The sequence below is a fragment of the Tachypleus tridentatus genome, chromosome 8 (assembly GCF_004210375.1).
Source record: "Tachypleus tridentatus isolate NWPU-2018 chromosome 8, ASM421037v1, whole genome shotgun sequence".
Classification (NCBI taxonomy): domain Eukaryota; kingdom Metazoa; phylum Arthropoda; class Merostomata; order Xiphosura; family Limulidae; genus Tachypleus; species Tachypleus tridentatus.
In genome coordinates this window covers 86,282,830-86,310,754 of record NC_134832.1, presented here as the reverse complement: position 1 = coordinate 86,310,754, position 27,925 = coordinate 86,282,830, and the positions used below count along the sequence as shown (strand labels likewise).

At 32.4% G+C, this 27,925-nt stretch overlaps 2 long non-coding RNA genes across 4 annotated transcripts; one reads left to right on the top strand and one right to left on the bottom strand.

Moving 5' to 3' along the window:
• Positions 1–2,284: 2,284 nt before the first annotated feature.
• LOC143222847 (uncharacterized) lies at positions 2,285–13,564 on the bottom strand. Of its 2 annotated transcripts, XR_013012537.1 has the most exons (3): positions 13,305–13,564; positions 6,774–6,920; positions 2,285–2,500 (listed from the first exon to the last, which is right to left on the bottom strand). It is a non-coding gene; the product is annotated as an uncharacterized LOC143222847 (long non-coding RNA). The 2 variants fall into 2 exon arrangements; XR_013012536.1 differs by lacking the exon at positions 2,285–2,500 and having other exon boundaries at positions 4,162–6,920.
• A 1,156-nt stretch (positions 13,565–14,720) lies between these two features.
• Positions 14,721–26,797, top strand: LOC143222848 (uncharacterized). 2 transcript variants are annotated; one of them, XR_013012538.1, is made up of 3 exons: positions 14,721–15,126; positions 17,091–17,125; positions 25,137–26,797. It is a non-coding gene; the product is annotated as an uncharacterized LOC143222848 (long non-coding RNA). The 2 variants fall into 2 exon arrangements; XR_013012539.1 differs by having other exon boundaries at positions 17,055–17,125.
• Positions 26,798–27,925: the final 1,128 nt, after the last annotated feature.

The following is a 27,925-nucleotide window of genomic DNA, read 5'->3' as shown; positions in this document are numbered from 1 at the left end:
CCTCTTGTAAAAGGAAGCGTTAAAGGGGATTTGGTTGAAAAATTTAAGATTGTAAAACGAACTCATAATGTTGATGGATCAATATTTTTCATACTTAACAGCGAGAATTATAAAACTAGGGAACACAAATATATAGTCAATAAGGGAGAAGCCGGCTTCAGCTAAGATTTTATTTTTGAAATAGGATGGTTGATCTATAGAATGAGTTTAAAAGAAAGCTTGATAGATATATGAACAATGATGTGTGTGTGTGTTTTCTTACAGCAAAGCCACATCGGGGTATCTGCTGAGTCCACCGAGGGGAATCTAACCCCTTACTTTAGCGTTGTAAATTCGTAGACTTCACATTGGACCAGCGGAGAACATGTGAATGACTTGCCTTTAAATTTGTTTTTATTTAATAATTTTAGTTTGTTTTGGAGGATGGGACAGCCAAGTTGGATCAACTGGTCCCTTGTTGTCCCTGAACATAATGTTATGTTATTTTTATCTGGTGCGTATATTTAAAAAGTATTTTTTTTTAATCAGAAATGTTCCTGGTAAACTGATAACAATATTCAAAGTACTAGATTTAGTTAGTTTCTCGTCCTTATATTGTGGAATAAACAAAAACAATTTTAGTTTTTCATTGCAATATATTCCCCTTTTGAATTATTACATTAATCCATCAGTAATAAGCATAATTTCATTACATGTATTACCTATTAATAAAGCCTGTAGAGTCTGAACTTTGACTGTAAACAGGTGTTTTAATTACCCACGTACAGAAAAGCAATATAATAAATTACTGTACTATGATGATCGAATTCTCTAAACCCATCTGCAAAAATATTTGCATTCATTTATAACAACAACTTAGAAAATAATAAGATCAAATGATTCCTCGGAAATATGAAAAGTAAAATAATTTTTGTACATATCTATATTGATTCTGTAATATCATTTTCCACACTTTTTTCAATACAGAAAATGAAGAATAAAATCATCCTAACTTAACAGTGATAGTGCTTATAGTAACTGATTGCATATGGAATTAAAGTAAGACTAGTTTAAAAGTTTGTTTTAAATTTCGCACAAAGCGACACAAGGGCTATCTACGCAAGCCGTTCCTAATTTAGCAGCGTAAGAATAGAGGAAAGCAAAGTAGTCACCACCACCCACTGCCAACTCTTTTACCAACGAATAGTGGCATTGACTGTGACATTTTTAACGACCCACGGCTTAAAGGGCGCGAATGTTTGGTGTGACGGGGATTCGAATGGTTTAAAAGAAGTTTTCTTTAGTTAAAAAAAGCATGTAATTTCTAGGTATGAATAGTCAATAAATTTACAATTAATAGCGCATAACGTGAGTCCAGCCACATTTTTGTAATAGTTCGTAGCTACACAACATACATGTAAAGTAGTGTATAATAGATCTCCTTTTGCATGATTGAAATAAACACATATTTTTTGTGAAAACACCCTTTCCCTCAAATTTTATCTTTAATATTGATTAAATATCTCCACATAGGGGAAAACCATTGTTTACTTTTGAAATATTAGCACCACACTGACGTCTACAAAATATATAAAATATTTAGATTACGAAAACATATACTGCTCTCACGAAAACGGTAATAATGCTTTTATCTCAAACATTTCACGATTACGATTACAAATAATTAAGTACAGGGTAATTATTTATGTATCTTGTTTGAATAAGATAAACTTGAAAATAATATCCAGTAAAGATGTGAATCATCACAATATTTTGTAAACGCGTACCATATTCACTAAACAGTAAAATTATCCGATTTGACATTTTATTTGGTTAACATAATACAAAATCTGATGATTACTAACAAAGAACAAAATATCAACGAGATATGGCCAGGTGGTTAAGGCATTCGACTTGTAATCCGAGGATTGCTGATTCAAATCCCATCACACCAAACATACTCGCCTTTTCAGTCGTTGGAGCGTTATAATGTTACGGTCAATCCAACTATTTGTTGATAAAAGAGTAGCCCAAGAGTTGGCGGTGGGAGGTGCAGACTAGTTGCCTTCCTTCTAGTCTTACATTGCTATATTAGGGACGACTAACGCAAATAGCCCTCGTGTAGCTTTGCGCGAAATTAAAAACAACCAACCATCGAGACTCTTTTATTAAGAGTGCGAAGCCTAAATGTAGATTAATTCTGTTTGTTTCTTGACGAGGTTTAAGGTCTTGTTGGTTTGTAGATCTACTTATTATTAGATGATCATATATTGTGCCACGTGAACCAAGTACATATACAAGCAGGTAATTAAAGAAATATTTAATATCTAAAATACACTTTCTCTTTATTTGTTTCGTTCAAAACATCGGATTGCATGACATTTTAAGTCAAATACCTTGCCTAGTTATTTTAAATTATTTTATTGGATTTTAAACCTTAAGCTCGATGTCCAAAGCATCTACTTAATCAGTTATTGGCTGAGGTCGTTATTCAGATTGTTGTCGACTCCGCCTGCATTGACTTAAGAAAAACAGAAAGAAAAGGCGTTAGAGACATAATTAAATATAAACACTAACATCTAATATTTCCTTTTGATATTAATTTTTGAAAAAAAAATGTTTGGAGCTCTTAGATCTTTGCCTACTTATACATTGAACAAGCTTTTTCTTACAAACAATAATTAAAGAACACAATTATATAATAATAAATTAGAAACATAAAATAGTGCAGTAAAAAACAGGCAACTGACACAATATTTATACTTAAGTAGCCAAAAAGGTACCTGTGGATGCTACCAGCTAATTGTCTTCTTTCTAGTCACAGTTCAAAATTTATGTGATCGGTGGACAGTCCTAGTAGCTTTGCAATAACAAAGACGAGTAAACTCAGTGCCAGTAGAACTTAAACCTAATATAGTCAAATTATGAAGCATACTTCTAGTCTCACATTACGTAGTTTAACGCTTAACAAAAAACAATAAAAATACTTTAATTACTTGAATCTTCGAAATAATGGAAGACCTAATTTTGATTAACCAGTTGTTTGGTTGTGTTATTTTGTTACAGCAAAGCCACAACAGGTTATTTGCCGTGTCCACCGAGGGGAATTGAACCCATGATTTTAGCGTTATAAATCCATAGACTTACTGCTGTCTCAGGAGAGAACACAACTGGTGTGAATAATCGATTAGTGTTTAAATTAGAAACACTAAACTTCGATCAGTTGATTGTTTTCGTAAAATTAATTGATTAAATTGCCCTGCTCTAAGCATCACTTTAAATCATGCAAATCCTACGTTCTTCATCCTCACCAAGGGCTTAATCTCCTGTTTTGGTAACTTCCACTTTGTCTGCCTTGTCTTTGGTTGACTTTTATAAATTTTTCACACAACCAGCCTATATAGTTAAAATCCACCTTATCCTTTGATAATTAATGTATGCAACGATTTTTTTTCTGTTGGTTCCCGGGTGAGTGTTTTCCAAGATTTTTCTCCCTTGCCTTATTGTTACATCACTTCTCTCTTTGCTTTGTACTGACTGTCAGTTGACACACGTAGGGGTAAGAATTTTTCTATTTTTCTGATACTCCTATCCCTTGTATGTCTTCTATAAGCCTGGTGAATTTCTAATTCTTTCAATATACGCATTTTAATATTTTGGTTACTTACCAGAATATACTGTTGTATGATAACTAGAGGTCATATGATAATAGAATCAGTAAAGTCTGTGGTAGTTAGCCTACAAATTTCCAAACACTTCAAAGCATATCTAGTAGTGAAAAATCATATACAAATATGAGAATCAGTTAAGTACTAGGCATTTTTTTCTCCCCCAGTTTGTAGAGTTAAACAGTTTTGTTTCTAGTGAATAAGTATTTGGATCAGTAATAGTCACCATAAATATTCAAGTACTTGATCAATCAGCTGTGAAACTGTATAAGTTCCTTTATTTTCCCATCAGTGTGAATATACATATCATTGTCATGTGTTAACTATAACTTACAAGTTGTGGAAATGTTAATGAAGAAATAAACAAATTTGTTATTGTTTTATGGACTGGACTTTCAATTATTATATATATATATATATTGAGTTGTAAAGTTTGTAAAAATGATTTTATTTTGTTAACCAAATAAATTAGTCATCAAATCATGTGGGGATGGTAGTCAACTGCAAAATATTCTTCATTGAATATAATTTTTATATTTATCATATTCAAATACACTGGTTTATTGGTTACTTAATTATTTCTATTTGCATTCAAATATGTTTTAAGTAAACATATTACCCTCATTAGTAAGATTAAAACATTTTTTATTATTCAGTTTTTAATTTATTTGATTCATAAAAGTCTGGAACTACTGCATATTTTAAAAATAAACATACTATTGACTGCACGGTGGTTTGTACTTAGTATTACGAATTCATTCAGAGTAAGAAATGTCTAGAATCTAAACTATCTTAAAAGTGTGAAAAATAGAGATTAAAAGTGTGAAAAATAGAGGATATCTATCATATGAAAACAAGGGTAATTTGAAAACTACTCAACACAAACAAGACAATGTGAACGTATCAGCATAGAAAAATGCAGCTCTTCATTTCAGAATCATGGTATCCTCCCTAATTCTGATAATCAGTGCTCCTTGTTCTCTATTCACTTATTGCATCAACATTTCCATTTTCTAATATCATTAAGTTAACTAAGTCTCTGCCTGATTCTTTCACTCCTACCTTCTGCTTGACTTATCAGAATCTCTACAAATCACCCATTATTACTTCCTCTTTAAAGTGGCATATCTTCCACTTCCTGCACATGTACAGAATTGTATTTTACTCATTATACGTTACAATACTTATACGTTCATTTTTCTTATTACACAGCTGATTTTCACTGTTCCATTTAAAATTCCATGTACCAAATGCTATTGTCATTTTTTTACAATGCAGAACTAATATGGTATATTTACAGTTTTCTAATATGAATGAACTTCATATTTATTAAACACCTGGCATAAATTAGCCAATACACAAGCTGTTTCAAACAGAATTAATCCTTTGTGATTATCTTTAAGTGTTGAAGTTTATTTTATAAAAGAACACAAGAATGATTTTTTTCATATCGCTATCAAGATACTATTGTGAAATTTTCAGTTTCAAGCACTTGAATGTAAATATTTTATAGTATGAACACTATGTCCCTTAAAAATGTCTCATATACAGATTACAAATGAACAATACAGGGTTTTTTGTCTGTGTGAAGTAACTTATGTTGCCTCAAAGTGTTTTCAAAATAACATACTTTCCCACAGACTTCACAAATGTACAAGTCATTACTAGTGTGAAAGTTTTGATATTTTCTCAAATTACTTCCACTTCTGAATTTCCCACTAAATTCATTATAACTGTATTCATCCTCTATACTGTGTGTACCCTGATGCATTCTTAAGCTATCTACTCTTGTATATTTTCTACCACAGACATCACAACTGTATTTTCCTTCTATATTATGTGACAAATGATGTAATCTCAAATTATTTACACTTATGAATATTCTGTCACAAACATCACATTTGTATGGTATTTCTCCTGTATGGATCATTTCATGTATATTTAAAGTATCTTGTCTTGAAAACTTTTCACCACAATGTACACAACTATATAGTTCCTCCCGAGTATGAATACTATGATGGCTTTTTAAGTCATTTTTTTTTTTGAATTTTTCACCACATTCATCACAACTATATTTTCCCTCTACACTATGTGCAAACTGGTGTTTTCTGCAACTATATAATATTTTGAATTTTTTGTTACAAATATCACAATTGTATGGTTTTTCTGTTGTATGGATCATTTTATAATGTACATTTAGGGTATATTTTCTTGGAAACTTTTTGCCACACTGATCACAAATAAATGGTTTCTCTCCAGTGTGGACCCTCTTATGTAACTTAAGGTTACTTTTTCTTTTGCATATTTTGCCACACACATCACAAGTGTGCATTCCCTTTATATCATGTGCTCTCCGATGTCTACTAAAACTATCCAATCTTGTAAATTTTTTGTCACAAGCATAACAACTGTATAATTTCTTTTCTCCTGTGTGAATAATTTCATGTTCATATAGTCTATCTCTTCTTGAAAACTGTTCACCACACCAGTCACAAGTGTATGGTTTTTCTCCAGTGTGTATCCTCTGATGTAATTTAAGGTTACTTATTGTTTGGAGTTTTTTGCCACACACATCACAACTGTGCATTTCCTCTGTATTATGTCTCCTCTTATGCAGCTTTAAATTGCGTCTACTTTTCAATGTTTTATTACACACATCACAACTGTACTTTCCCTCTATATCGTGTGTACTCTGATGTTTTCTAAAGCTATCTAGTAATGTGTATTCTTTGCCACAAACGTCACATCTATATGGCTTTTCTCCTGTGTGCATTGTTGTATGTTTAGTTAGGGTATCTTGTTTTGAAAACCATTTGCCACACCAATCACAAGTGTGTGGTTTCCCTTCAGTGTGCATCCTCTGGTGTAATTTAAGAGTACTTACTGTTTGCTGTTTTTTGCAACTGTACTTTCTCTTTATACTCTTATGCTGTCTTAAATCACTTCTACTTTTAAATTTTTTATCATACACATTACAACTGTATGGCCTCTCTCCAGCATGGATACTATGATGGTTTTTTACATACTTTGTGTCACAAATATCTGAACAGTTTTGATTATCTTCTGAGTGGGTGAGTTGCTGACTGTGTAAATTTGTATTATGTTCAACTGTTTTATCCCAATTACCATTTCTGTACAGGTTATCTTCACTACAGTTAAACTTCTCTGCAAAATAACTAATTGTTATGTTCCCATCCTGGAATTTCTTTAGAATCTTCTATGACTTACATCATGTTGTGCTGCTTTTCACGTACATAATAAATGTCTTGGTATCTAAAATCAGAAAAGAAATAAATCTGGATTTCTGTATCAATTATTTTGGTATTCTTTCAGAATCAAACTGTATTTCTATGGTTTAAATCATTAATTCTAAAGACTATCCTTTATGCAACTAAATATCCCATAAAAGTAATGAAGGCTTTTAAACAATGAGGTACAACTGTAAAACATACTCAGTTGAAAATAAACTGTATAACTAGTTTACTTAATATTTGTGTACTTCTGAAAAACAACTTCTAGGATGGCTTATATCTAAGTATATTAAATAATCAGTCTCTTTGAAACACCAGTTAATATTTAATTAAAAAAACTTAAAATAAGCAACAATATTCTTCATATGCAAGAAATCAGTAAAACTCTTTGGCATTACCATCTAAACTTATATTTCAAGCCTTCCACCCGTATTAGAGCTTCACACTATTTTACCAAAGAAAATACAGTGGTTGAGCACACTGTATTGAAACCATGTTGTTATAGTATATGTTGCTACCAATACAGCATGATTTAATCTATTAAGCAACATAATTACTTATGAGCAGGGATTACATTCATGATGTCACATAAATTACATTTTTTGTCACAACAATAATGAAAATTAGAGTTTCTGAGCATTACTTTCATTGATTACTTCAACCATCCAAATAATCAAAATATTGCCATTATGCTTTGTTGTTAGGCACAAAGTTACATAGTGGGCTATCTGTGCTCTGCTCAACAAGTACAGTGAAACTTAATATTAGTGTTATAAGTTTTTTTTGTTTTTACTTTACATTTGTTAAGTTTTGGGCCTGAAAGTAGTGGTGAGTCATGATTCTAGAATATTGTCTTCAGTTTTCATTGTTGGCAAGCTTGCTGACATTTTTCTTATTGGGGCAAAATTGCACTAAGACTATTTGCCTGTCACTTACTGTTTTTTTACATTGTGTTACACAAGCTTCTTTGTCGATGTAAGGAACTTAAAAAATATGTGAGTGGATGTTGTGATAAATGATGCAAAAATCCTAACTTTAACACAATTTATTTATAACATATTACTTGTGTTCATTATTATCTCACCAAAAGTTCTGTATAAGTTTTTTTAAGAACTCACTGTATATATATATATACATATATACACACACTTAAAACATGGTACACACTGTGCAATGGTCAGGGTGATTTTGTAGAAAGAGGTAGCAGCTAAAGTGGTGACACTAAGGGTGCTTTCTTTTACCTACTTTTAACACACAGCTCTTAATGCCTTTCTACAGTGGATCACATGATTGATTAATCGATATTCATTGGTCACAGAAGTGCCTTATGGACCAATACAGAAGGGTTATGGATCAATGAAGGAAGTGAGTATAACTTAAGAAATGGCTTTTCATGTTGGCCTTAAGGTGGCTGTTGGAATAGAAACTTCAGCTGAGTTTATGTAGTATTAAAATAGTGCCAGCCATTTGTTTAGATTTCATTCCTCCACAGAAAGTGCTAGCAAGCTTTGAGATATACAATACATTTGTGTGCACTGTGTATATGTTATTTAACAGAAAACAGTACTTTTTCTTTTTGGTGTAAGGATGTGGCACAATCTATGAATGTAATTAATGTTAACTTATGTCAAAGATAATAAATGCTCAATGGTGGTGGAATGAGTTTTGAAACCCCTATTTGCATACCCATTGTTCGAATTTATAATTTCATAAAGTTTGGTTGAAATTGATCCAGTGACCTAGGAATAGTTATATAATGGGCAGACAGACAGGTTTTCGTGCTATATATATATATATGTCTTAATGTTAAATAAGCATATATGGATCTAGAGGAGAGTTGCAGATCAGTTACCCACAGTTTTTTTCAGAAATTAATAAATAAAAAAGAAAATATAGCCAAACATTTTTACACTTAACTGCTGAAAAATATACACCAGTTGTAAAAGTATGTGGTTTTTTAAGCTGCATAGCACTGTATGAAGCACAGACACTGCAAGATCAGGTCAGAGCAATCAGACAGCTTTCAGCACTCACCTGGCCATTTGTTGATTAAAAGGGTAAATATGCTGTTTATTTTACACTGTGTCATGCTTCTAATTTGTAACTGGGTATCTATACTCTCTAAGGTTAAATAAACAAGTGTGGAGATAGGGAAGGGTCCATGGGAGTCAGAATCCTCCCAAAATTTTTATAAATCAATAACAACAAAAAATCTCTTTTACACTTAACTCTTGAAATGTACACACCAGTTGTAATAGGGTGAGTGTCAAATATCTCAAGCTGTATAGCACCACATGCAGCACATACATTAAAACAAGTCAGAAACCTATGGGCTCAGATAAAGCCTTTCTTTATTATGAACTATAAACCATACAGCCATCAAGTGGTACCCTGCTGACTAAAATGCTCACACTCAAGAATGAAACATCATCCAGGTATCAGTTTTATGCAGTGTTGACCACCTGCATTAAAATTATCTTGTTTAATTTGTAAAGAAAAATAATGTTAAAAATTAATTTGAATAATATAAGAAATCAAAGAAGAATATGTTATATCAATGACATAACATGATCTTTCACCCAATACCAGCTAGCTAAGATACAAGTAGTTGTCTAGGTGTTATTCATATTATCAACTTTATAACTGATTCCATAAAGTGAATAAGATTAAATAAGTTAACTGAAATGTTTTTTAAGTTTATTTAAGTCATTTACTAAACAGTATTAGGTAAAGGATAAATAATACATCATCATTTATTTATTTAATGTATTTTAATTTGTTTCATTTTTTTACCTGGACAGCCTGATTAATGAAGAAATTGCAAACTACTTACTAACTTAAATATAAATCAGCCTTTGTTTCACATAATTTTAAATCCTCAAAAGCAGCCTGTAAGAAAAGTAAATACTGTATACAACTGTACCTTAGTCATTTGATTACATGGGGTGATATTAATATGACTGTCTTCTCTGTCTATTTCAATATCATTTTTTTTTCCTTTTTACCCTTGCCATTTACACATTGTGACATGAATACAAACAAGGATGAGAAATATACTTCACGCTAACTGAAAGGTCAATAATATTCATCAGCATGTACAAAACTAAATGTATTAATTATGTTACTACTGGTTTGTAAATGAAGACACAAAATACAACTTAATCTTTCAAAGATATAAAACAACCTATTCCTTAAAACTGAAATACTGCATCAGACATGGTACTTAAAATGTCACTAGTGTGTTATGAATAAAATTACAATCTTGAGATTCAGCATGACTCTGCATCACCCAAAAACATTACTGCACTTTACATTTTTAATTTTCTTTACAGAATCTTATGAAATTTTAATATTTCAATAAAGAGCCAAGAACCCTACAAAATATTAAGATTTGTATAATGGATACAACATTAACAATGCCATGGTCTTGCACTCTTCCCTGGCCCCATAACTGTCATTTATTTGATAAAACTAACCTTTCACCAAGAAAGTAAACAATTTCTTTTAACAAAGAGAAATTTACTTTGGTACAAAATACTCTTTTACTCTAAACTTAAGCAATGAAAAGGCTCTGGATCAGAAGAAATCTTCTCTAGAGTTCTGAGGAATATTAAAGATTGGATATGTAACATCTTTTTTTTTTCTAATTTTTTAAATGATGGGCAAGTTCAGAGGATTTACTTTTCAAGTAAAGTGATAAAACTCTTCTAGTAATCATAGGACTATTAATCTTACATCATTGATGGGAAGTATTATTGAAAGTCTGATAAAAGATGTTTTGCAAAGTCATTTAAAATTTTGTTGGATAGTCATAATAGTTTCACTGGGGTAAGTTATGCCTCACTGATCTTTTCACACTATGAAAAGGTTATTGTTTATGCATGTGAAAACAAGAGCATGGATTTGGTGTATCTGAATTTTTAGAAAGCATTTGACAATGTACCACATAAAAGGCTTGTCAAAGAGAAAAGTGTGGGAGATAAGTTACTTCATTTGATGGAAAAACTGTCCTATGGAAGAATGTATGGGGTTATAAGAGTTGGAGTTCAATCAAACTAGATTAATGCTACAAATATGGTACCTCAGCATTCAGTGGCAGGATATTTGACTCTTTTTGACTTTTGTTAATGAATACCCTAAAGAATTCAGACCATAAAATGAGTTATGTAAATAAATAGCAGATTGATTTTATTTATAATAAGTTCAAGATAATACATGTAGGTTATCAGTACTTGAATTGTAACAATAATTTCAATAGGAAAAACCTTAGTGTTGTGGAAGGAAAGGACCTTCATGTACTGCTTGATTATTCTCAAGCCATTCAAGCAGTGTTGTTACTAATGGAAGAGCAACAGGATGTTATCCTGCATTTCCAGAAAAATTAATAAGAAAGTGAAGAGGTTAAAATTCAAATGTTCAGCTCCATGTTGAGTACTGTGTTCAGTCCTTAAGGAGGACACTTATTTGTTGGAAAGGGCTCAGAAAACTGCTACTAGAACTCAATGAAGTCTGAGATGGAAAAGTCTTTATATGAGGACAAGTTAAGATATTCAAAATATTTTTAATTTTGGAAGAGTAAGAGTCATATTTAGCTAAGAAAATTTTATTTTTATATCGGAGTGGTTGTCATTCGGAGTGTTTTGTCTTCAGATGTGGTGAAAGCAGTATATCTCAGAGCATTTGAAGGAAGGCCTGATAAATAGTTTCATGAGGTTGACTTTGCTTTTTGTAAATATATAAATAGCTTAGTGGACGGAATAGCATAGATGAACCAACAGGTCCCTCGTTATCCTTAAGTATTATGTTAAATGTTCTGAACCTTCCTACAGTTAAGCTAAATGATAAAGTTATTACACATTACAAGTATATTTTCAATGTTCTCTTTTTTTTTTGTTTATATAGCTTAGAGAATGTGTATTTCTGTATAGCATAGAGTATTCACCATTCATTTTAATTATTAGTTTGTTGTGAAGCTCAAAACTAAACCGATCACTAAAATTAGGTTTTGATTTTTAGTGTTATAAGCTCCCAGACTTGCTGCTGAGCTACAAGGGGAGGAGGCTGCACCAAGCACATTGATGAGAGCCTCAACATGTTATAACATACTAGAAGTACTTCAAAATAGCAACATGCAAGAAATTACAACCAAGAACATATGCCAAACTAAACTTATAAAGTTTTACATATAAAAACACAATTTACAGTTTTACGGTGGCTGTCTAATGCACTTGAAAAACACAACTGCCAAGTACTCTTTAAATTTAATATATATTAGTTAAGAGAAGTTATATTTTAATAAGCTCCAAATGTATACATAAAATTTACAACTAGAGATATTTCCTCATTTATTTCAAGTGTTAAAATAAAAAGTGTGTGCAAAAGCAAATATAACTTTATTAGGTTTGCTGGAGTATAAAAATACACAAAATTTCTCAAGTTTTGTCAGTTTCTAATTTTGTAAGTTAAAGCTACATCAGTTTATAAAGGTGTTGGATAAGAAGAAATGAAGAAACAGTGACCTAAGAAAAATACAATAGAAAGTAAGGTATTTTTACAATAACAATTAAATATTAGTACTAATAAATATTACTAGGTTAGTACTAGTCTTAGTGTGATAATTATTAACTAATGACAACACGCTAATTTTTATTTCATGCATTTCTTCTGCATATGCAACTATATCTAATTAAAATAAAGAGGTTGTGAGTTTGTCCTCATAAACAATCAAAAGTTAAATTACATTTATCATGAAAACGTTATCTGTTTGCCTTACAAGTTATGTGTTTGTATAATGGTAAATATTACTTAGTATACTGAGTATACTACTTTAGCCTTACTCTTAGGAATAATAAACTTAATAGTTTATGTAACACAAAATATTTTTTTTTTTGCGAAATATGTTTCATTCTGAACAAAATATTACATGAATAAAGTTAGGGAACATAAAGCAACATTTATCGAATATTAGAATGAAATGTAATTGAAGGTGTACAACATGGTATAACTCATTAAAATTAAATCCAGTGGAGTAGTATACTTCTGTACTCCATATTTAGCTTTTATCATTTTATGCTACAAGCTCGTTACTTGTTCCAGTACTTATGATTTAAAACAACAACATTAAAAAGGTAAGAGGAGAACGACCTTCAAATTCTAATCGTTTTATCAACATACATAAATTCCTCAGGGTGTGCACAACAAATTTTGAAAGACAATAAAAATTACTATAACTGTAAGTGCTCATGTTAGTAGGGTTCATAAGTATAACACTCCAAGTCCTACACATAACCCATTCAATTCAAATTTGTGTGATGGCTCATTGCAAAGTAAATATCCTTCAATATTTCAGCAAGTAGTAAAATAAATTCAACAACACACATTCATGACCAAATATAAGGTTACGCACCGAATGCGGTTGTTTCTCGATGAACAAGATCTGAAACACTTGTACTTGAATATTAAATATTACGCTGTCTGATATATTACTATCAAATATAAAACACCTTCAAACAAAATTGGAAAACTATTTGTAACAATAATGCTATACCTGACATGCTTTAAAACATTATAAAAACTACAACAAATAATTTGTCGGAATAAATTACGAAGTTGATAACAAAATGAACACAGAATATAATTTCTCCTATATGACAAGCGAGATGACGATGTTTTAGAAACTATAACACAAGCTAAAGGGGCAGTTACGTATAGTCTACACAGTAATAGATACACAGATTACAGTCCTTTATTACATTATAACTTACTTTTATATTATATGTCTGCAGTTTCGCACACACTAATAATTTGTGAGATAATTATATGTTTCGTACCGATTTGGCCCGGCATGGCCAAGCGTGTTAAGGCATGCGACTCGTAATCTGAGGGTCGCGGGTTCGCCTTTTCAGCCGTGGGGGCGTTATAATGTTACGGTCAATCCTACTATTCGTTGGTAAAAGAGTAGCCCAAGAGTTGGCGATGGATTATGATGACTAGTTTTCTTCCCTCTAGTCTTACACTGCTAAATTAGGGACGGCTAGCACAGATAGCCCTCGAGTTGCTTTGTGCGAAATTAAAAAAACAAACAAACAACAAACAAACGTACTGATTTCTAACAATATCAAAATGTAATTCTTTCAGCAACTTGTCACTAAAATTACAAATTTTCTGGTTTCTTTGTTTGTTCTCTGTAGGATATGTTATAGCAGACTTCATTGAAGTTTAACGAAAATGAAGACGGTTGACAAATCATAAATTTTATTTACAAATTTGAACATTTCGGAATAACTTACTCCATCATTCGCGAAATTTGACAAAAACTGTTACATAGATGATTATTACTCCAGTTGTAATATAAGACAATCATTAGTTTATTTAGTTATGAGGGAAAGCAGAAGTGGATGGATAACATGTTGGACCCGGCGTAGCCAGGTGATTAGAGCGCTCGACACGTAATACGAAGGTCACGGTTTCGAAATCCCCACCACACCAAATATGCTCATCCTTTCAGCCGTGGGGATTTATACTGTAATGATCAATCCCACTATTCGTTGAAAAAGAGTAGCCCAAGAGCTGGCAGTGGGTGATGATGACTAGCTGTCTTTCCTGTAGTCTTACACTGCTAAATTAGGAACCGGTAACGCAAATAGCCCTCATAGCTTTGCGCGAAATTAAAACAAACAAACAAATAAACAAAACAATGTTTATATATATATATTTCACAGTGAATTTTTAAAATAATTTTAGGTCTAAAGAGGCTTGTAAGTCATTAAGGGTCGGGCGGTCTTTCGCTATAAGAATACTTTTTTAACGTAGAGTTCTTCAAGGTCTGAAAGTCATGTGATGATAGAAAAGTCGTAAAATGAGATACAGTGACCTGGGGTTTCAGAATGTGTACGAATGGATTATTGGTTGGGCTTAAGTAGAGGAAGATTGGTTCTGTTAGATATTCCTAAATATTCACAGACTCTAGGTTTTAATTGACGTTTCGTTTTGCCAATTTACATGACCTTACCGTTACTATACGCATATTTTAACACGAGGCATGAACGTACTTGGTCTTCGTACTGATATAGGTGTTTATGAGTAGGCTAGTTCTGTATGTTATTGTAAGCTGAATTTAAGAGTAGAAGATTATAATTACGGAAGAGAGTTAATTGGTAGGAATTGCAAGCCCATAAAAGGAAGAGAGATAATGATGGGAAAATTGGAGACGACGTGTACATTGACTGGTGATTGAAATTTGTAGTTTAAGAAATTGCGTGTAATTTTCGTTAGAAAATCAGTCGGATAACCATTATTTAACATGTATTCATGCAGAAGAGCAATTTCGTGTAAAATAAAATACAACAAATATTAAAAATTATGTTTAACAATGAAATAATTAGATTACGTTTGAAGAAGTTGGGGATAAAACTATTGAAATTGGTGTAGGGGCCGGTAAAAGACCTTTTATGAAACGCTGAGATAGAAAAAATATTTACTTTCTTTGGTAATCTTGATGTATAGGAACGGTGAAGAATCATTTTCTTCGAGTTCGGATGTGAATTTGATATTGGGGTGTCTCCTTTTCCTGAATACTGTTTGGAAACAACTTCACTGTTGAAGAAACCTTCAAACTTTCTTGCTTCATCAGGATTTAATTTTATGGTTATGTATAATTCTTGCTCTCTCTTGTGTTATGTAATTCTTGTTTACTATTCCTAATCCTAACCATAACTAATGTTTGTTTTACTTTTCCTTGAACAACTATGTTATTGTATCTTCATGTTTCATCCCCATTTGTCTGATTCTTATATCCTCAATTTTAGTCATTCTGAATTTCCTTTCTCAATTCCTGAAAGTGGAATTTCTTTTGCCATTTTTGCTTATGGGAGAATGAGGTCAGACTATTTAGTTTTGGTTTCACTTTCCAGCTCACAGTATTCTTGTCATTGCTGGATCTTTATTACAATACTTCTTTACCTCTCCTCTCTATGCCCCAGATAATTTTTGCAGGTGATTATCATTCCCTTTAATTGTTTTCCTACAAGTTTTTGTGATAATCCTGATTTGATTTAATCAGAAGCTGAGGCTACCCATCATCAATCCTCCCTTTTGTACTTAGTTTCTACACTGTTCCAAACTAAAACCTCTATCACTATACCTTGTCTTAATCTCCAGTTTCCTGTTTTTTAATTTCTAGTTCCCAGCTTTCATTTTCTACCTGGCATTTGATTCATTGAGCATTTTGCTTATTACTAAATTGAGTTGGGTCTTGTGAGTAACTGTCCGTCAAGCTTTGAACACCTGTGGTCACACTTTTCTGTCCACAGAGGGGTTACTCTTGTTTTTTTACCCACATACTATTTTTCCAGCTCTTTCTCTTCCTCTACTAATCCTGTTTCCTCCTCCATCCAATCTCATCTATGTACAGTGTCTCAAAGACATGGTGTTCATTAAAACATCCAAATATTGCCTCATTCACACTCAATATCCACCTTTGAGTGTTTCTCAACTTCTTTCTCAGTTGTACTTAGCCTTGTCATCTGCCTGTGAGCCACTAGTCACTTGGATCCATATCTATCCTAATTCTAGTGCATGAGAGATATTTTGATGAGGGGATTATGGAATCACTAAAACCACTTATCTCTTTGGATCACACACATGCACCTTTTTCACTGGCCCTTGCATGTTCAGAAGAATAACTCACTGTAATTTTGACTAAAATAATTCATTTGTGTTCTCTTTCACTCCAGGAATTATACTGGTAGCTGGCCAATCAAGTATCACCATCAGTGTTCAAATATCTTTACCCAAATTGAGTTCATACCTGTTCATTAATGCTTCCCATGGTGAGTCCACTCATCATATGAATGAATTCCAACTTTTGGTTGGGCATGCTCATTGTTCTTACTCCTCCTCATGGATCATTTCTGTTACATTCCATATGAAGAACTCTATGTTTTTTCCTATATCATCTGCCAATGGGGGTACTCAGTCCAATACCTATGCCTTGAAACCCTGGATCTTATTTATTGTGCCAACTCTCAATGAGTTAATCTGATTCCACTTCCAGTATATGTCATGCTGAAAACTAAAGAACTTTAACAAATGAACATTATTAATACATCATAAATAGAAAATAATAAAGGTAATGGTTTGTTTTTCTTCATTTCAGTGTCTTATGTAAATCCCTTCTTTTCTGTCATTGCAGCAGCTTCATCAAGGAAGGAAGAATGGATAAATCAGGTGTGTACATTACAAGTTTGTTTGTTATTTTTAGTAATAGCATGTTTCCATAGACATATGATTTGTAATGTTTTAGAGAATTATAAAAAAATGTACAAATCCTTCTTTGACTTTAAATAAGTGTGGAGTACTTGCAGATAGCTTCAGCTACCCATCTTATTACCAGATTGTTTGTTGAGGACTGATGTCAAGTTTATTGGCTATGTAACTTAATTTTTAGATTTTCAATATGGGCAATTGTTACTTTACTACTGATTAGGATTTTTTTATAACAGTAAGAGTAGATTTGCTTATATATAGAAGTGCTATAAGGTTAATTGTCAATTTCTTATCAGTAAAAACCTCCATTATCATCGTAATTTATTGGCTGGCTAACAGAAAGGTCTTTAGTAGTGAAAAATATTAAATATTGTTATGCTTATTTTGTTGACTATTAGGAACTTATATGAAACTGATGGTTATTTTGTTCATTAACTTTTTTAATCAAAATGCTACCATAAAACTATACCTACAATAACTTTAAATGTAGGAAGTATATCTTCATAAAATTTGCCAAGCTTGTAGTAAAAGTTAACTCTTTTGTACAAAAAATATTTGTTTAACTAAGTATTTTTTTTAAAGATTTATCTTTGAATTTTTGGAGTAACAACCTGACTCTACCTTTGACTAGTTTGATTACAAGATGGTTTCATGTTAAGGTTAAAAACTACTATTTTCTTCATGTTACAGTTTTCAGATTTCATTTGCATAACCTTTAAAATTTCCTAAATGAGTGTAACAAAGATTTTAAAAAATAAAACTCAATATTTTATCAGTTATTTACTATAACCTAACTCTGTACAGGTTTGACCCATTTTACTAACCTTGTAACAAACAAATGAAGTACAAGATAAATATAAGCTACAATTTTTCTTTCTAGATTAACTGCAGATTGAAACAGAAAATAAGTTATTTATTCTAAACAGCCATAGACTTGTATTCAGACTTATTGTTTTGATGATAATACTATTTGAATTATGGAAGGATGCATAACAAAGCTATAAACACCTGATAAACAAATAACTAAAGCTAGAATAAAACAAAATACTGAATTATGTAACACATGCAGTTTACATTTATACTTTTCTGAAAAATTGTTTCATATGTGTTTTCTTGTCTAACCTAACAATATTTCGAGTTTTACATTGTACTCAATTTTATAACAATAAATAAGGAATACACATAGAAAAACAAATCATTTTGTACTTACTTGTGAATCTTGTACTTTATTATAATTCGTCTTGATAAATATACACACTGTTGTCAGTTCTTTACTGACATTACTGAATTAAATTTATAACATAAAACAATAACATGAACAATAATATAATATCCTAAAATTAATATAATTTAAATGGCTTTCTAACTAAGCTATAAGTGCATTAAAATATATCCCTTGGTCGAGAGGTAATGTTAGTTATAAACAATGCTTTACAAGATATCATAGAGAGTTATGGATATTTTTAAAAACTAGAATGTGATTGGAGGATGCATCATATGAGTTAGGCTTTCTGGTGTATGTTTCTGTAATGATTTAATAAAGGAAAAAGAAATAGATACACATTTTAAACATAAGATATATATGATGACTTAGCTCTGTCTTTCTTAATTCACAAAAGTGTTAAAGAAAACATCTTCCCTGATAAATCAGTTTAGCCTATAGTTAGTTTTAAATATAATAAACCTATAGGCTCTTTTATTTTTAGCTACAAAAATTTCATTGAAAAATTTGGTCAAACAGTAACTGATAAATTGCTCTATAACTGCTTAAAGCGAAAAAAAATCATATCATCAAACATTTCAATTACCCATGCCTAATCACGGATGCTTTACCATCTACGAGTTTAGCCAACTAAATATTCAAAGGTTAAATTATGTACAAATATTGGAGGAAGTAAAAATCCAACATGTCGTTAAAGATGGTGAGAAACAAAACCAGAATTATAGAGTAGATGGTTTCTGCATGGAACAAAACATGATATACCGTGGCTGTAATAAATGTCATGACAATGACACAAAGAATGTAGTTCTAAATAGACCCATGTGGTTTATTAGAAATTGTACTTTTGAAAAACAGAAACAACTCAAAACTCTAGTATACAAGGTAATAACAATATGAGAGTATATGTTTTAGCAAGTGAAATCTAATTATCCAAATTAAATGAATTTCTTTATGGACCACACAGTAGTTTCATGACCGGCATAGCCAAGTGGGTTAAGGCGTTCGGCTCTTCCTCTGAGGGTGGCAGGTTCGAATCCTCATCGCACCAAATATGTTGTCTTTTTCACCCGTGGGGGCGTTATAATGTGATGGACAATCCCATTATTCGTTGGTAAAAGAGTAGCCCAAGAGTAGAAGACTAGCTGCCTTCCCTCTAGTCTTACACTGCTAAATTAGCGCAGATAGCCATGGAGTAGCTTTGCATTAAATTAGGAAAAAAAACAAACAAAAAACAAACCCGCCTTAATATACGAGATGTCTTTTTATGGAGAGAATGTCCAGTGACAAGAATTGTATAAAATAAATAGTGGAACAGGAAAACAATTTTGATATCAAGGAATTGATATAAGATATGACAAATACTTGTGAGGATATACACTCATTGCCTTTAATCTTATGCTCTATCTGTGTGTTGGAGATTCTCACTTTCACCTGGAAATTTACGAAAAGAAATACGGTTTCATTGTGCTTTACCCAATACCATAAATATTCCAGCGTTTGAAGGATTTCAGTCAATTTTAGAAATCGATGAGCCTAGAAATATTTCACCTGGCATCTAAAATGCTATGTACTCATTGAAATTTATGCACAAGAAAAAAACGTTTGGAGGTATACTTACCAGTGATTAATCTGACCATGCAGAAAAAAAGTTATTCACTGTCAACCTGGATCCATCATAAACGTAGTAATCATTGGTTCTATGTTTACTTTGACTGTAATAAAAAAGGATCCATTAGGATTATCTCCACATAATACAAAAATAAAAAAATTCGCCAAAAGGAACAGTTGAATGTGTATTTACAACTAAGATGTATTGTAAGGGCCTTAATATTCAGAGTGTGCACAATACTGTATATATTATAATCATTATCGTGGTCGACGTGTGCAAAAAACTTGCATTTTTTCAAAGCGCTCAAATAGATCAAACTTTACACAATTCTACAGGACTGGTTCCTGCTTGACAAGAAAGAACTGAATGCCCTGAATGTGGTCTTTTGCCCAATGGTACATATCAGAGACACTTAAAATATGATTATTTATAGGCAATTGAAGGCTTATATGAGCCACCAGCCTTTTTACTGTACCCCCAACTCCATTGCATGGACTTTTTCCATGACTGGTGGCAAAAAAATGCCATTCAGCGGACAACTGATAGTATTCAAAATGGTAGCATAGATTTGCAAGATTTTTAAACTTCTTGTATTGCGAAGCTGCACCATCACTGAAATATATGGTCTTTTCTGTGTTTTGATATTTCTGTTTAACATGGCTTAGTACTGTGGTAATGAAAGCATGAACAGCTACTGTGTCATGTTTCAGACAATCTCACAGAACACACATGCTAACAACATTGATATCTTCTGAATTTGATTCTATGAAGTACATTACAAAAGGGTGTAGTGTTGCCTGAGAATTATCCCAGTGGTGCCCCTGAACAGCATCCTGAACTATAAAGCTATAGTTTTCAGCATAGTCTAATAACATTATAGCTGTGTTAGGACTGAGGCCATTTTTCATTGAATCTAAAGCTTTGGATTGACACTTAGCAATGAAGTGATGTTGAGTGAGATTGTTACAGGATTCATATACAATGTTCAAAAAATCTTCAGCAGTTGCTTCAAGGGACACAAGAGTTGTCCTATCTGTATGGACCCATTGCTTATAAGAAATAGGATCATTCAGACTGCATTCATTTGCATTCAACTGCTCAGCCAGGTAATCATACAGACACTTTTTTACCTGGACATCCATTGCAAGCATGCAACATGCATTTACTGTTTTCTATATTGCATACAATCTTTGTTAAAGCATCATGACAAGTAACATCAAAGGGAAAGGCAGCTAAAAGGAGTTTACTGTTCTGGTGGTATTGGCACACACACACAGAATGAGTCCCTTTGGACCCTACTGGGACAACCCATTTTGGCCTCAACTCGCAAAATTTTGAAAAGCCAACTTTATCTGTGTTTCTTTCCTAAACTCAGCACACAACTCATTTAAATTAACTAAAAGTAATCTTTTATGTTTTTGAATCTTTGGTTCTAATCGAAACATCTATTGGATAGTGACCATGGTTTCACTAAGGAAATTTTCCTTTTGTAAGTCTTTTGGCATTCTTTGAAAATATTACTGGTTGTATAGATGAGGGTAAGGTGTATCTGGATTTTTCAGAAAGCATTTGACAAAATGCCACATAAAAGGCTTTTGAAGAAACTTATCTCTATAAGCATGGGGAGTGAGTTAACTAATTGGATAGAAAAGTGACTAGATGGAAGAGAGAAGAGGTTTGTTACAAATGGACTTCAGTCAAACTGGATCACTGACATGTATGAAGGAATGGTCAATAAATTACTTAAATTTGCTGATGATATCACGTTCTTGGGTGTTGCTGGCTGTGGAGAGGATGTTGCTGCTACACAAATGGATTTAGATCATTTAGTTAGTTGATCAAATAAATGGCAGATAGGTTTTAATTATGATAAATGCAAAATGTTGCATGTGGGTTATAATAATTTGAATTATGACTTGAGTGGGAATAACCTTATCAGTGTTATAAAAGAAAATAGTTTTGATGTAATGATTGATCAATTTCTAAGTGTACTGTTACAAGTGGTAGGGCAGATAGTATTTTAGGTTGTATCTACAGGAATATTGAATTCAAGTCTAAAGAGGCCATAACTTCATTGAACATGTCACTGGTTGGGTCAGATTTGGAATATTGTATTCAGTCTTGTGGTAATTACCTTAGGGAAGGCATTGAATTGTTGGAAAGGGTTCAGAGAAGGGTTACCAGAACGGTACCTGGGAAGGAGGAGTTGCCATATGAGGCTGATATCTTTCAAATTGTTTTCTCTTGATAAAGGAAGAGCTAGGGGGGAACAGATTGGCCACACATAAGATTGTAGAGGAAGTTGATATAGTGTTGATGCATCATTCTTTTTCATATTTAACAAGGAAAATAGCAGGACCAGGGACATAAATATAAATTTTGGCAGGGTAGGAGCCATCTTAAGGTAAGACAATTTCAATTTTCCAAGAGCTTGGTTGGCCTTTGAATGTTGTAGAGGAGTAAATTTAAGTGAGTTTTAAAAAAGCTTCATTAGTATATGAATGATAAGAGCCAGCTTTAAATATTTTAATTTATTTTAGGTTACCTGTTGTTCCTAAACGTTTTGTTAATAGACGTGTCATTTTGTGTAGATCAAATAACAAAATCTTTATTGTGAGAAAAGCAATGAATTGTTAAAAAAGAAAAGTGTCCAGATTTTTTTTTATTATAACCATGGTACAGAAAATTATTAATCACTTGATGTATAATTAGAGTCAAGCAGTAAGTTTTAATTATTGTATGATATCATGCTTTTTTAGGACGATTTAAATGATCAGAAAATGTAACTAACTAATAAATTAGTGAGTTAAACTGAGTGTATTAATTATGTTTATGCTGATAAAATTTTTGGTGGACCAACTTTGTGGAACTATGGTGTCGTTGACACTTGTCATGGCGCCCTAGGAACGAGCCTTCTGATGATAAATTTTAGAACTATGCTGTTATCGTCTTTGAAAACAAAATTCCTTTTTCACTTGAGACCGACACATGTGTAGCGTCATCTAACGGCCTGTTTCACAAGAACTGGTGTAACTATACACCTATTGTTATTTTTGTAACTATTACACAAAATTATATTTTGTATTGTAAAAACTTTTAAAAAATTATTGAAATAAACACTATTATTTGATGAAAAACAGTAACTTAGAATTTATAATTGTTACTATAAATTGAGTACAAAGTTTCTGTATACAATGTTCTATATAACCATCTTTTAGAATGATGATGAAATTTACATATGGGGAAATATCTTTATTATAATTCCCCGCTGGTGTGTGTGTGTTTTCTTATAGCAAAGCCACATCGGACTATCTGCTGAGTTTCTCGAGGGGAATCGAACCCTTGATTTTAGCGGTGTAATTTCATAGATTAACCGCTGTCCCAGAAGAACACACACACATACACACTCTTTCTTATAATCTGTTCAGTCTTTGTCGGTTTTTGTTTGCTTATTTTGTTCCTAACGGTATATTCTGTTTAAAGTACTGCTACTCATTACTGTTAAATATCATACAGTCCAAATCCCATCTCTCTGGCCATAACGCGCATGCGTTTTCCGTGACTGAAACTTAACTATTCAGGTCTCTCAAATAATAACATAGACCTACAACAATTTCAATGACGCGTGCAGTCTTTCTTCAGATAGGTTGGTCAAGTCGATAAAACAGTTCGCTTTCGTCCTGTTGCATTTTATATTGGGAAGAACAAAAATAGAATTATAGACGATAAGTGGTAAGGTGTGTTATTATTTGTCATTTCTTGAAGTTCGCGCAAAGCTACTCAAGGGCTATCTGCGCTAGCCGTCCCTAATTTAGCAGTGTAAGACTAGAGGAAAGGTAGTTAGTCATCACCACCCACCGCCAGCTCTTTTACCAACGAATAGTGCGACTGACCGTCACGTTAAAACGCCCCCACGGCTGTAAGGGCAAGCATGTTTAGTGTGACGGAGATTCGAACCCGCGACCCTCGGATTACAAGTCGAGTGCCTTCACCACCTGGCCGTGCTGGGTCTTATGATGTTAGAAAAAACACGTAGGTTTAAGAAGTCTTGATAGAAATGAAATCAAAACCCTACAATCTTATAAGAGAGACTGATTGCTAATTTAAATACTGTATTCTCAAGATGGCTGGTATGAATATTAAAACTAATTAAAATAAAGTACAGAACAACGTTTCGACCTTTTTTGGTCATCTTCAGGTTGACAAAGAGAGCTTGCAACTGACCGTTGCCGGGCACATGTCTTAGGGATGAGGGTGTAAACTGGTACGGGATTCTAGGGGGCGTTGCAGTCAGATATTATTATTATTTATTAATATAGGTATAAAGGTGTTCCTTTATATTGGTTAAATTTTGCTTTTAGTTCTTGTATAAGTAGGGCCTCTTTGAGTTTGCGTTTGTTTATATTTGTTTCCCTACTTAGTATCTGGAAGTTTTATATGGTTATGCTGTGTTTATTTGATTTGCAGTGTTTAGAAATGTTTTTTTTTTTTTTTGTTCTTTGAATCTGGTTTCCATTTTTCTGCTTGTTTCTCCAATATGGAAATAATGGCAGTTGTTACATTATGTTTTTCAATGTAGTTTTTACATTGTATTGACTTTAGTTTTATATCTGGTTTTTGAATAAATTTGGCATTTATTGGAATGTTGTGTTTTGTTAGAAGTTTTTTTTCCAACTCTTGGTTATGTTTTCGCTGATGTCGGGAATATGCGATATGCGGCAGTGTAAGGTTTTGTAGTTTGTTGTAACTTGGGATTTATTACGATTTGTTTATTGTTGGTTGTGTTGTTGATTTAGTGCGTGTGTGTGTAATTTTTTTAACGATTTTCGAAGGAAATTTGTTGATGTTGATGAAGTGCTGTTTTATTTTGTTTATTTCATCGTGAATTTTATCGGGTGAGCATAGTTTTGTGACTGTGTTTATTTGGTTTCTTAATGTGTTGAGTTTTTGTTTTGTTTCATGTGCTGAATCACAGGTGTATTTTATCACAGGAATACACAGAGATATACAGTTGTTCTGTATCACGAGAGTAATAGACATACATGTGTCATTATTTGCTATAAAAACGTCTCTCTTCTTGAATACGAACTGTTTTAATATATTCAGTAGTTTAATTAAAAAATTTGTTTTTCTGTTTTTAGAACAACATACACACATGATGTCCTAAGGAAGAAACGTGTATGAAATATAAACTCAGAAGATTTGTATTTATGTGTCACGAGGTGAAAATTTTCAGACATACCATCCATTACTTCTTCAGGAAAAACGTTCTTTCTAAAATGAAGTTTCATTCGTTAGGTTAACAACGATCAAAATGAATAAAGGTGTTTTCACTCAAAGTTTATCAACTTGGTTTACTATACTTTCATTATGGTACTCTTTGGTTCATCCAACGATGGCGTCAGTAGATAATTCAACTGAATGTAAAAAAAGGTTTAATATTACCTCTGTGGCTACCCAGCGAAAATGTAAGCACTGGGGATGTAGTAGCAACAGAAAGTGTGTATCTTTTAGGCCTAGCTTATATGTTTATGGGTGTATCGATAATAACTAGCAGTTTTATAACGTCAATTGAAGAATTGTCTCCAAAGAAAAGAAGGTTGTTATTAAGAAAACGAATGGTTATAAGCAAACCATTAGTGCTAGAATTTGGAACAAAACCATTTCCAACCTAACTCTCATGGCTTTGGGTTCTTCCGCATCAGAAATGTTTCTTTCTATCATTGAAGTTTACGGTCAGAACTTTGAAGCAGGGGAACTTGGCCCTGGAACCATAGTTGGCAGTGCAGCCTTTAATATGTTTCTAATCATCACTATTTGTGTCTTTTCTATTCCCGAAGGCGAATGTAGAAAAATCAAACATTTGAGAGTGTTTATTGTTACAATAACATGGAGTGTTTTTGCATACATCTGGCTCTATTTCATCTTGACTTGGTCGTCCTATGAAATCATCGAGGTGTGGGAAGGTGTGGTAACGTTTTTTGTTCTTCCCTGCTACTGTTCTAACAGCTTATATCGCTGACCGACGTCTGCTTGTTTACATGTGTCTTAAGGGTCGATAAACACGGGATAATGGTGGAGAATGAAGGAGAAGACCTTGAGACGGGGGTGTCAAAATTAACCACACAGCTGATGATGATATTAAGATGGTTGATGAAGAGGGGAACGACAATCTTCGAGAATTTGAAGAACATCGAAAGGAGTATATTGATATTCTTAGAGAACTTCGTCACAAAAATCTTGACTGACCGATGGAAGATTTGGAGTTGATGGTCCACGAAGAAATCCTTAATGGAGGTCTAAAGAGCAGGGCCTACTACCGTCTGCAGGCCATAAGGAAATTGACTGGGGCGAGAAATTTTGTGAAACGGAAATTTGAAAGACAAGAAGTGAAGAAGAAGGAGGAGGTTATTATCGTTCATTAATATATTTTTTTTATTACTTATTATGTCTCCCAGTAGATTAGCGGTAAATCTGAAGGCTTGTGACCCTAATCACTAGGTTTCGATAGACGTAGTGGGCGCAGCACACATAGACTATTGTGTAGCTTTGCGCTTAACAAACAAAAAATTACTGATAATTTCTTAATTGACTTAAATACGGTTAATAATCGTTACTTTAGAATAAACTTTAGTGATATTAAAATTTAAGCAGCTAATTAGCATATGATAACTTATTAACAGACATGAATTTGCGAATTAATTTATTTTCCAAAAGGTCTGAGTATTATTGTTTTTCCATTAATTGAAATTAAAATAATTATATTAATAAAAATAAAACTAATCCTTTATATACCAAAACATTGGCTCTGTTAGTTAGAAAAAACAAGTTATGTATTAAAATATGCATACGTGTTTTTCTTATTAACCCACATCAGGTTATCTGCTGTGTGTACTATGTGAATTCAAACCGCTGACTTTACCATTGCAAATACTTAAACCTAATACTGTCTTACTGGTGAACTATATAATAATCATGTAGTTAAACTGATTTATCAAAATAAGATGTATGATATAAAAAAGTAAAAATTATTGATAAGCAATGCATGCAAAAATATATAACAATATAAAATAAAGAAATTTGTAAATGTATAGAAAGGCAAGAAATATCATAATATTTATTTTCTTTCAATTATAATACTACCAGAAGAAACTAACGATGTCACTACGTGCAAAAGAAAGTTTTTATTAAATAACAATGACAAAATTCATCCCATTCTGTTCCTGCATGCCAGAATTCTGTCTGGCATTTAATAATAAATTATTATAACTGAGATAAGCTTTAGTTACCAACAGTGAATCTTTATTCTCATCGTTATAACTGAAATAAGCTTTAGTTACCAACAGTGTATTAATACTCATCGCTTTAGTCACCAACAGTGAGTTATAACTGCTTTTTACCAACAGTGTATCCTTAATACTTATCGTTATAACTGAGATAAGCTTTTGTTATCAACAGTGTATCCTTAATTCTCATTGTTATAACTGAGATAAGCTTTAGTTACCAACAGTGCATCTTTAATACTCATCGTTATTATTGAGATAAGCTTTAGTTAACAACAGTGAATATTTACTTCTCATCGTTATAACTGATGTAAGCTTTAGTTAACAACAGTGAATCTTTACTTCTCATCGTTATAACTGATGTAAGCTTTAGTTGCCAACAGTGTATCCTTAATACTCATCGTTATAACTGAGATAAGCTTTAGTCACCAACAGTGTATCCTTAATTCTCATTGTTATAACTGAGATAAGCTTTAGTTACCAACAGTGTATCCTTAATACTCATCGTTATAACTGAGATAAGCTTTAGTCACCAACAGTGAATCTTTACTTCTCATCGTTATAACTGATGTAAGCTTTAGTTGCCAACAGTGTATCCTTAATACTCATCGTTATAACTGAGATAAGCTTTAGTCACCAACAGTGCA